This window comes from Alexandromys fortis, unplaced genomic scaffold (assembly GCF_014885135.2).
Source record: "Alexandromys fortis isolate MF-2015 unplaced genomic scaffold, M_Fortis_MF-2015_v1.1 scaffold_88, whole genome shotgun sequence".
In the NCBI taxonomy this organism is placed as follows: Eukaryota; Metazoa; Chordata; class Mammalia; order Rodentia; family Cricetidae; genus Alexandromys; species Alexandromys fortis.
Window position 1 is genome coordinate 6,828,769 of NW_026067961.1, and position 10,792 is coordinate 6,839,560.

Below are 10,792 nucleotides of genomic sequence, written 5' to 3' on the forward strand. Positions count from 1 at the left end.
GCCTATTTATACAACACCTCTCCAGCCTCGTCACGATTGCTGGCAGCAGCAGCTACTGTGTCCTTGCCAATCCCTGGAAGGAAGGAGCCCAGAGCGGCATCTGGGACCAGATGTCACTAGAGCGTAGGGGTGGGAGCATTTCACCTTAAATTCCAGGTAGAGTCGCCACTAGAGGGGGAGCCACGGCATGTAAGCCCCATGAGCCCTGGATTCTAGCATCCCACTTCCTCTTTCTAATAAGGGAGAGAGAGCATGGAAACCTGGGAAGTTTGGAGCTGCATTGGTGACAGGCCCATGTCTCAATGTATTGGGAACTAGAAGGTAGGGACAATGGAAAGGTTTGTATGGGTTTTGATGCCAGCCTATGCCATCTGGGTCCCTACAGAGAGGGGTGTCCTGGGAGACAGTATCAGAGCCTTAAGCCTCCTAGAAAAAGGCCTTTTTAATTCCTTGCACCGCTAAGCATCTGCCTGCGCAGCCCCATGGTGTCGGGCACTGGGCATTCAGAAACAGAAGGATCTGTCTCTATCCTTGTAGAGTACCATGGAGCCCCCCTACACCACCCCTGACTCCTGCTGCCTTGAGAGCAAAGGTGACAGGTGATGGTTTTCTGGTGTCCCCACCAGAAACAGAAAAGAGCCAGGTATTTTCTGGGACTATGGACCTGATCCAAGCAAGCGGTCTTTTCCAGGTCAGGGAGAAAGTTTCCGTGGATGCTATAATAACCAGGCATGTTTTCTGTCTTCGTGGCTGTGATGGGCGGGACTACGGGGCTGGGTCTTCCCAGGTGACATCTGGTCCTGATCTCCAGCACAAGAATGCCACCTGGTCAGCAAAAGAGGAGACATGACTGGTGATGGGACCGGTCCTGTCCCGAAGGAGAGGGGGATTTGCCTGACTCGGGAAGGCGGCTTACATGGAGTTCAAGGACAGAAAGATGTTCCGAAATTGGGATGCTGGGGTACTGGGAAGTAATATTTCCATTGCTTTCCAAGTCCTGACCTGGGTACTATCGTGGGGGATTTCTTACGAGCCTTGCTGGGGTTAAGGTGCTGAGTGGTCACCCCAGTGATAAGAATTACTCCAAAATTAGGCAGCATACTTTGAGATTTTAAATTTTTATTTATGTGTATGATAGTGGTCTTTTGTTTTGTTTTGTTTTTTTAAAGACAAGGTTTCTCTGTGTAGTCTTGGCATTCCTGGAACTCACTCTGTACAGTTCCAGGCTGGCCTCGAACTCATAGAGATCCTCCTGCCTCTGACGCCTGAGTGCTGGGATTAAAGACATGTGCCACCACCGCCCAGCTTTGTATGAGTGTTTTGTTTGCATATGTGAACCACATGTGTGCCTGGTGCCCAGAGAGGTCAGAAGAGGTCGTTGGATATCCTGGAACTGAAGTTATGGACAGTTGTAAGCCACCATGTGGGTGCTGGTTCTCTGCAAGAACAACACGTGCTCCTAACTGCTGAGCCGTCTCTCCAGTCCCACACAGCACACTTTGAATGTTTGCTACTCGGGCAACACTCTGTGGAGTTTGTCCTCATGCTCACCTGGCAACAGGTGGCACTTGCTATGTCCATCCTAAGTGTTGGAACTGGGAAGCACATAGAGGTGAAGTGGGAAACAAACAAGGCAGGATTTGAACCAGACAAGCTGATGGCAGACCACTATGTGAGGATGGAGCCCATGGCTTGACCTTTGCTAACACCATGGACAGAAGTATCTTTTGGATCCTCAGCGATCCGGGTAGCTTTTATGTCTGACTCCGGATGGGAATTGGTCATTTTCAGTCCTGATTGCCAAGCAGCCGAACAGATCACTTTCCAGATGTTCAGATGTGGCCAGCTGACAGGACATTCTCTGGCTTTCATCCAGATTGTTCTCCCTTCCCGTCCCTCATTGACACAGTTGGGTCCCAAGTCCCTCTATAATATAGATTATTATAAGATATAATAACATCTGATAATTCCTGGTTGCAAGCCTTTCCTGATTTGAAAACTTCGTTGTGTGGTTTCACAAAAATGGGATACTGGTTTTGGTTCTAGTCTGCAATCCAGACCTCAGAAAAATTAAGCCAGAAAGAAATCAGGCCTTGGAAAAGCATCAGCCGCCAGATGCAACCTTTCTGGTCTGGTTGGGGGCAAGTACTGAAGTAGCAACTGCTGCATGCTACCTGCAAGGCAACCTGATTGCCCTAGAAGGTCCGACAGGATTGGGGCAGACCATCTGAAGCAACAGAGTTGGAATCTGTGATAAGTGGAGGGATGTCCTTGGGCGTCACTGACCTTGAGAATGGATCTATGGTGAGAAGGTTCATGAATCTTTGGTGGAAGAAGAATTTCAGGCACGACAAAGTCAAGACTAGGACGATTTAATAAAATAAGAGTCCTTTTATATAGAAAGTACCAATAAGGTGGGATGGATGCATGGATGGATGGGTACGTAGATGGTTTCATGCCTGTATGGATGCGTAGGTGGGTGGGTTGATGCATGGATAGATGAATGAATGCATGGGTAGATGAGTAGATGGATGGATAGATAGATAGATAGATAGATAGATAGATAGATGAAGAGCAAATGGGCTTATGTATGCGTGGATGGGTGAATGTGTGGAGAATAGGGTGGGTGGATGGATGGATGGATGGATGGATGGATGGATGACTGGTTGCATGGATGAATGAGTAGGTAGATGCATGCATGGGTGATGATGGATGATGCATGGCTGTGTGTATATATGTATGTATATATGACTCATAAATGCATGCATGCATGGGTGAATGGGTGGGTAGGTGCACGTATGGCTTGGTAGATAGACAATGGATGTATGCACACATTCGTGGACTCTGGATAGGTGGTTGCATGGATAGATGGATGGACAGACATACATGGATGGATGGATGGATGGATGGATGGATAGATCTGATGAACTTCAGTGATCAAGGCTTTGATTTGGCAGGGCCAGGCTCCAGGTACTGACGATTAGAAGGGCCTATGTCCCTCTCCTCATCTTTAAAGAACTTCCCTTACTCCAGGAAGAGTTGCCCTGTCACTAGAGAAGGTCCCTGAGTCTGAGAAGCCTGCGGAGGGGTCTTTCGCTCTGGATTAGAGACCCTAACACATTCCTCTCCTGGAAGGATATACAGTAGATGAAGCCACGCCCAAGTCTAGGATCACGGGAGCAGCTGCTTTCCCACGGCTGCCAGTTTAGCCAGGGGCAGCATTTGAATAAGAACCGGTTCAGTTTGCCAGTTTGCTTGCCACCCTCACCTGCCCAGAAGACTAAGTGGGTTGCTTCTCCTTCTGCTGTCCTCCATTAAACATGCTTAGACTCCCGCCTTACATAGCTCTCCTTGCCCTGTGGTGATGCAGGGCCCACAATACCACTGGCTCAGGATAAGGAGAGCTGATCTGATCCTGCGAGCCTCATTCTCCCACTACATCTCCCGCCCCCACCTCATCCTGAAGGACCCTCAGTTGTGGGATTCCCCTGGCACCTATGAATCTATCTAGGAGGGCACAATGCTGACAGATGCCATAACCCCAAGATCTCAGGGAATCAGCAGCCCCCTCCCCAGCTAGCCCCATCTTTTCTGTTACCTCCTGCATTCTGGACCTTTGGAGACTCTGGAAGACAGAACTGGATTGTTTTAGAAGCTCACTGGAATCAGCCTTCCCATTTGACAGAAGCACCAATAGGAGACAGGGATGGGACTTGGTGATATCTCTGTGTGAACAGGTGAGATGGGTGTTGGAGCTGGGACCCGGTGGCCTTAGTGAGTCCCTCCATATTTGAACTGTGGGGCCCTGAATCTCCCCATTATTTTTATGGTAAAAAATTGCAGAGTTGAAGGTGGGCTCTTGAGGTCCCACTCTCCACCCAGAGCCCTCGGCCCTAGCTGCTCAGCTCTGACCCACTCCTGCCTGTCTCAGTAGCCAGTGGAGTCATCATGGGGTGGACCAGAGTTGTGCTATGGGCTCTGATCCAATATCAAGTAAGGAGGGATACTAGGCTCTCCTCCAGCATTGACCACACTTCCTCCATGGATGCCGGAACTGTCAATCAGTAGTCACTGGGGAAAGCCACTGACTTGGGCACAGAAAGGAGAATTCATCTGGACTCCCTCAATGCAAAGCAGGGTGTCCATCTCCAAGACTGGCGTTTTTATTCTCCTCTCGCCTGGGGCCCTGCTGTCCTGCTTTCCCATCTGGGGCCCGGCCCAGACTGTCGCTAGAATGACTCGGGTAGATGCTGAGTGTGCACGCCAGCCAGGGCCCAGTGTATACACGGGGATGCGCACACTAGCCAAGGTGCAGCATATGTGTGGGAATGCGCGCACCAGCCAGGGCGCAGCTTTTACATGGAAATGCGCACACCAGCCAGGGCGCAGCGTATGTGTGGGGATACGTGCACACCAGTGAGGGTCGGGAGGGCTGATTTTAGAGCCCAGCATTTTCAAATATGTCAAACTCAAGTAAAACCTAACAGTGAGAAGTTCAGGCTGAAACGAGCCCCGGTAGACCTTTAAAAGATGCTGTTTTCTGCTTTGCAAATTGGAAATCATTCCTTGGGGTAGAAAACACGATAGCAAACGGTCTGCGAGCTGGAAGCTGCCACAGAGCCACAGTGTCCAAGTCCCCTAGGTTGAGAAGATCAAAGTTGTGCAGGAAATGGCTCTGTCTCGGGTACGTGGAGCCTGGGTGGCCTCTCCCATTCCCTCACCTCTCATCAGGTGCTGATGTTTTATAAGCCTGGGAGTCAGGTGCCCCAAGTTCTCAAGGGCAGGGGCTCTGCCCCAGAGACCTCATTTCCTTTTCACACAGACTAGTCACAGTACTTTCTAAGGCTGGAGCACCTTGCTTTAGGTTCCTGTTTCTCTTACAGCTTCTCTGTCCCCTCCAGCTTCTCTCTGAGAGGTCTTTGGCCCTGAAGAGTACTGCCACATGCTTGGGCCCATGGGTGGGGTCTGGGTATATCTGAGGCCTTCCCCAGAACTAGGCAACGTAAGATGGCCACCTGCTGTGTTGTGTCTCAGGGAAGCCAAAGGCACCCAGCACACAGCTACTGGCTATTCAGCTATCTCTGCCCCACAGTGCAATAGTATTACATTGTCCTTGAGTGCCAGCTCCTGCTACCCCATTACACAGTAGCTTGTGATCAGGGTAAGGGGCAGACTTCCCCCCAGCACACCACTGTTTCCCCCACTTAGATTAAGGCGACTCTTCCCCCTCACTGTCTGGGGAACTGCTGACCAGAGACTGTCGATGACTGGCTCTCGGTCACACAGCAGGTCTGTGGCAGGCCAGGACCAATCCTGCTGCCGTGGGTGCCCATCGCTGCTTCCTTCTCCGCCCTGCCCCTGAGTAAGCTCCAGCAAGAGCTGCCTGGAACCAGGGAAGCAAGAGTGGTTTTACATATTTGCTAATCGGGTCTTAGAGAGAGAGAGGAGCCCTGAGCTCATCAGCCAGGAAGGAATCCAATTTGGCTTTTATAGCCCTGGTTATTCACCCTCCATTGTGGGCTCTTTCTCTTTTTTTTATTAATGCAATCTTCTTGGGGCTGGGGCACTGCAGAGACTGCTGAGCCTCAGGGGTTCCGGTCTCCAGAGCCCCACATGGCATTCCAGGCGGTGGCCAGGATGTGATGGGAAGGGGTGACAGGGTGGGTGGGCTTTCTGGAACCTTCTGACCCTCCCACCAGGAATACCGAGCGCATGTTCTAATTTCCACCTTCTCTCCGTGCTGCTGGGCACATTACGCTTTCATTGTCTTATTCTCTGTGACGCTGAGACTGCTTTAAGAGCTCCAGAGTCTGGGCTGATTGATGGGGCTGGGAAGAGGCTGGGAAGAAGAGCTGCACAGGTAGGAGAGGAGGAAACGGGGAGAGGAGGAGCCACCAGTGTGTGCCGTCCCCTTCGGCAGCCGAACAGGGTGGCTAAAAGGATGGCCTCTGCCTCCAGCCTGCAGGAGCTCAATCCAGCCCCACCCCGCAGGCGGCCAGCTGCCTTGTGAGCTGAGGGCAGAGGAGAAATGGTACAGATGAGAGGATAGGGCCGGTGAGATGGCTCAGCAACTGAAGGCGCTTGCCGCCAAGCCCGACGACCTGAGTTCAAACCTTAGGACTCACATGATGAAAAAGGCACTGACTCCAACGAGGTGTGCCCTGACCTCCTCAACACACCTATGTATGCACACATACAGTAAATAATCAAATGTAATAGTTAAAAAGCACACAGTGCGTGTTGGCCACAAAGTAAGGCCAGCTGATGGCAAGGCTTCACCATTTTATTGAGGGAGAAACATTCCTGCCCCAAACACCCAGCTAGTGGCAGTGCCGGGATTTGAACCCAGGTCTACTCTAACTACACAGTCTGTGCTGCTCAGCTCCTGAAATCAAGCCATGGTTCTTTTGAGTCTCTGATAACCTCTTGTTGTCAGGGGACCAGTCCTGTCCCACTGAGCCCACCAGAGGGAATCCACAGAACGACAGGAAGGAAGCAGCTTCCGGGCCATGATTGTGAAGTTTCTCTGGGGATTCTGGGACAGTACCCTGGCTGATATACCGCCCAGGGCAAAGCTTGTTTGCTCAGTATATATTGAGCTGTTGAGTTTATGCGTCGGTGCCCCGTTTCGTCAGCAGCTGTCAGCCTGGGAGGACAGCCATCCTTCATCTACTCCATCCCAGCAGCCTGTCCTTCTCTGAGAAATGGGGGGCTCGGGCAGGCTTACCACAGCCCCACCCCCTTCCTCTTCCACCCCACCTAGGCTTCTAATCAGCAAGCCGAGGCCCCTCTGAGCCAGCAGGATGGAGCCTCCTGGGAGCACATCCAATGGAGCATCTGCCTCAGCTGGGCACAGCCAGCCTGCCCCAGGGATGAGCAGAGGTCTGAGTGGGTCTTGTGGGAGGAAGAATGAAGGGCTCGGGGAAGTACCATCTGCCTTCATCTAGAGGTCTGGGGGGCATTCCCCAGTGAGGGTCTGGAATTTCCTTTTCTCTGCTACTGGGGTTTGACCCAGGGCCTTACACTGGCTAGGCAAGCACTCTCTACTGGTCTATATCACCAGCCTAGGACCTGGGTTTCTTGGGAGAAAATTCTGGAACTGCCCTAGTACCTAGTTGCTACAGGAGGGTTTCCTGCGTCAATCCCACTTTCTCCCCGCTCCTTACCCCTTTGTATTAGAGTTCTCTAGTGAAGCAGAGCCTCTGGATATGTCTAGATATCAATGTTCTTCCGCAAAATGGGGCCGTTCACATGCCTCTGTTGCAAGGTTGGCGCGAAACTGATAGAAGACGGATAGAAAATCCTGGTGGCCCGGTGGATGCAGCACTAATTAAGATGCTATAATTATCTTAACGAGTGTCAGAGATTCCAGCTAAGCTATCCGGGCTTTGGCTTCACCCCAGGCGTGTGATTTTGCCCCTTTGAGTGTTTTAGCTGTCACCAGTCTCCTAGTTTGAAAGGCAGTGTTCAGGTCACTGGAAAGGGCTGGGGATGCTGGGCTACAGGCACATGGTGAGAGCATCGGGAAGACAGGACCAAGACTCAGGACAGCGATACCCAGGAGTATCTGTGACCTCTTCCTTTCCTTTTGCGTGAGCTGGGCTCGTGAGAGAGGCAGACCCACAAGCAGGAGAGACACACAGTGTCCTCTCCAACACAGCCGCAGAGTGGAACCACTTAACTCAAAATATCTCGGTTTGAACTTCTGCCCGAATCTCTCAACCTAAGAGTGAGGGATTCTAAGGGCTCTGAGCTAGCTGTTCGTGGACCAGCGCTGAACCAAGGAAGCAAAACACACCGAGTCAGGGAGAAAAAAAAAAGCTGATTAGCTCCTAATTGCCGTTAAATTATATATATTTATATATATATATACATATATGTGTTTTAAGTAGACTCTGCATGTCTAATGTGAGTTTTTGATTACATTTTAATAGTCTGGCTGGGATGAGGGAAAAGAAGAAAGAAGGAGTCTTCTGTCATCCCTGGCTAGAAAGGGGGAAGCTGTAAACAGAGAGCTTTGGCTTGGGCCTCCTGCCTGGGTGCTAAGTGGGGGCCCGGACCAGTATCCACTCTGCCCCCCCACCACAGGTCCATTCCCTGTAGACTTTAAACAGCTTCTCTCTCTACTTTGAATATGTCTATCATCCCCAGACCTGCCTGTCCCCTGGGGCTGCTGAAAAATTACCCCAGAACCTAGTGGCAAAATAGAAACCTTCCACGCAAGAATCCTGGCCCCACTGCTGGCTGCTGAAATGACCTTGGGTGTCACGACCCTGCTCACTGGGTCTCGGTTTTCCCGTGTGTACAATGGAAGTGCTGTATGTGATATGTTTTCTGAGACCTGATTTTATACAGCCCAAGCTGGTCTCGAATTTGCAGTGGAGTTGAGGATAGCCTTTCAACTCCTGACACTCCAGCCCCCATCTCCTGAGTGCAGGGATTGGAGGTTATGTGCCGTGGTTTATGGATGCTGGGGATGGAAGCCAGGGATTCATGAGTGTGCAGCAAGCTCCCTACAACCAAGCCACATCCACAGTGCCTTTGCTAAGGTTTTATGTGCTGTGATTTACTTCCTTTTCCTTTCAAGACTGCTCTCTCTGTCTCAAAGGACCGGGAGTGTCTACTCTCCTTTCCCTCCTAACCCAGTGATGCACTTTCTTACTGCTGTGTCCTGTGTCCACTCTCTGTGGTTTGTTTCTTAGAGGCCAGCACTCTCCTCCCTCACCCTGTGTGAATTATCATGACTCTTCAAAGAGGTCAAGACAGCTGGGAAAATATGCACACGAGTACACACACACACATGCTATTTTTAAATAGCACTTATCTCTGATTCCAAAAGCAAGGCTTACCTGATCATTGCAGAAAATTTGGAAACAGACACACACAAAAGAGAAAATAAAAATCATTCATAATCCTCCTGGGCAGTGATAATCATTCTTATCGGGCTATATTTAAAGTACATACATATGAGATTCCTTCCCCCACCGCGCCCTCTGGTTATAAAAGTTCAGATATGGCTTTGAGTCCCAGCAAGACTGGCCTTGAAACTGGTTGCATCAGCCAGGCAGGCATGGTAGTTCATGACTGTCACCCCAGCACTTTGGGGGTAGAAACAGGAAGATCAGGAGTTCAAGGTCATCCTCAGCAACATAGAGAGTTTGAGCCAGCCTAAGTTACATGAGAGTCAGTGTCAAAGGTCACAAGGGCAGAGCTAGAGAGATGGCTCAGTGGTTAAGAGCACTTACTGCTCTTGAGAAGACCTGGGTTCAGTTCCCAGCACCCACATCACTTGAGTTCCAGAGAACCTGATGCCATTTGACATCTGTGGGCACTTGCACACACACGATGCACGTAAACTCACACATGTTGACGTGACACACACAGGAAGTGTGTTGGCGAGATGGCTTAGGAAGGAAAGGCGAGCCTGCGAGCCGAGTTCAGTCTCTGGACACATGGTGACGGGGAGGGCTGTCCTCTGAATGCCATAAGCACCCCCCCCCATGGATTAGTATATGCACACCTACACACAGTAGGGGAGGGGACAGAATAGACCGTAATAAAAAGGCAGGAAGGGAGAGGGGGAAGCAGGGAGGGGGAGAACTGGGAACATCTTTTCTTTCTTTGCTCTCCACCAAGGGGTCTTTCTCTTGATTTTTTTCCTTCTTTTAAGTCTTGGACACAGAGGGTCCCTCAGTCATCTTCTCTTTCTTCTCTCCACTGCATCTGTAGCTCCTCCCATTATTCCACCCCCTACCCTGCTCTCTTCATCAGTCTATCCCTTACTCCTCCCTCCTCCCTCCTCCCTCCTCCCTCTCCCTTGTGTCCTCTGGACTGACAGCACCCTCTTCCTCCCGGTTGACCAGCTCATTGAAGCGGAGTGCTCCAAGGAACGCCGGTGGGAAGAGCGGCATCCTCAACCCCACTGCCTGTTGTCTATCTGGATGAGGAGTCTCCCTCCATCGAGGTGGCAGGCCATCCCAGTGACACTGAAGGTGGCCTTTGGGCCACCCCATGGGAGTCCTCACATCTCTCTGAGAGATGCCTAGCCCCTGCCTGCGCTCAGAGGGCTGCCAGTTGCCGGGGCTGCATATTAAGTGGTCTAAGACTGACAAATGGTGGCTGCTGCAGCAGCTGTTGCCGCGTTCAGGGACGGGGTGGGGATAGACGGAGGGCCCTGTGGCAGACACCTGCCTGGCACAGTCCCCTGGGCAATGGCTGAGGGCGTTACAGTCTCCAAAGGGGAACAAAAGAATTGTGATTGCCTGACAGCCTGCAAAGTACTTCCACCTCTGACCCCACACTCCTTTGAGACAGGAATGTTTATAGAGGGTAACTCTGAAATTCAGGGTGGCTGCAAGTCTTGCCAGGACCCAAACCCGGGCCTGTCTGACTCCAGAGATCATTTTCTCTCCCTCTACCCTGACAAACTCCTGAAGGTGCTTTACAGTTGCTCATTATACACACACAGTTGCTATGGAACCACATCTTACACTGGCCTTGAGTTCTGGAGTTGGACAGAGAACGCAGCAAAGATTGAAAAATCACATAATCACGTATAGCCAGAAGTCTTGGCTGGCTTTTACACACAAGAAGAATTTTTTTTCTGTTGCAATTGACTTATGAGTCTCCTTTTTTTCTTTATTATTATGCACATGGCTATTTTGTCTGCATGTATGCGTGTGCACACCTGTGTGCCTGGTGCCCCTTAGAGTCTGATCCGCTGCAACTGGAGGTACAGATCGTTGTGAGATGCCGTGTGTGTGTGTGTGTGTGTGTGTGTGTGTGTGTGTGA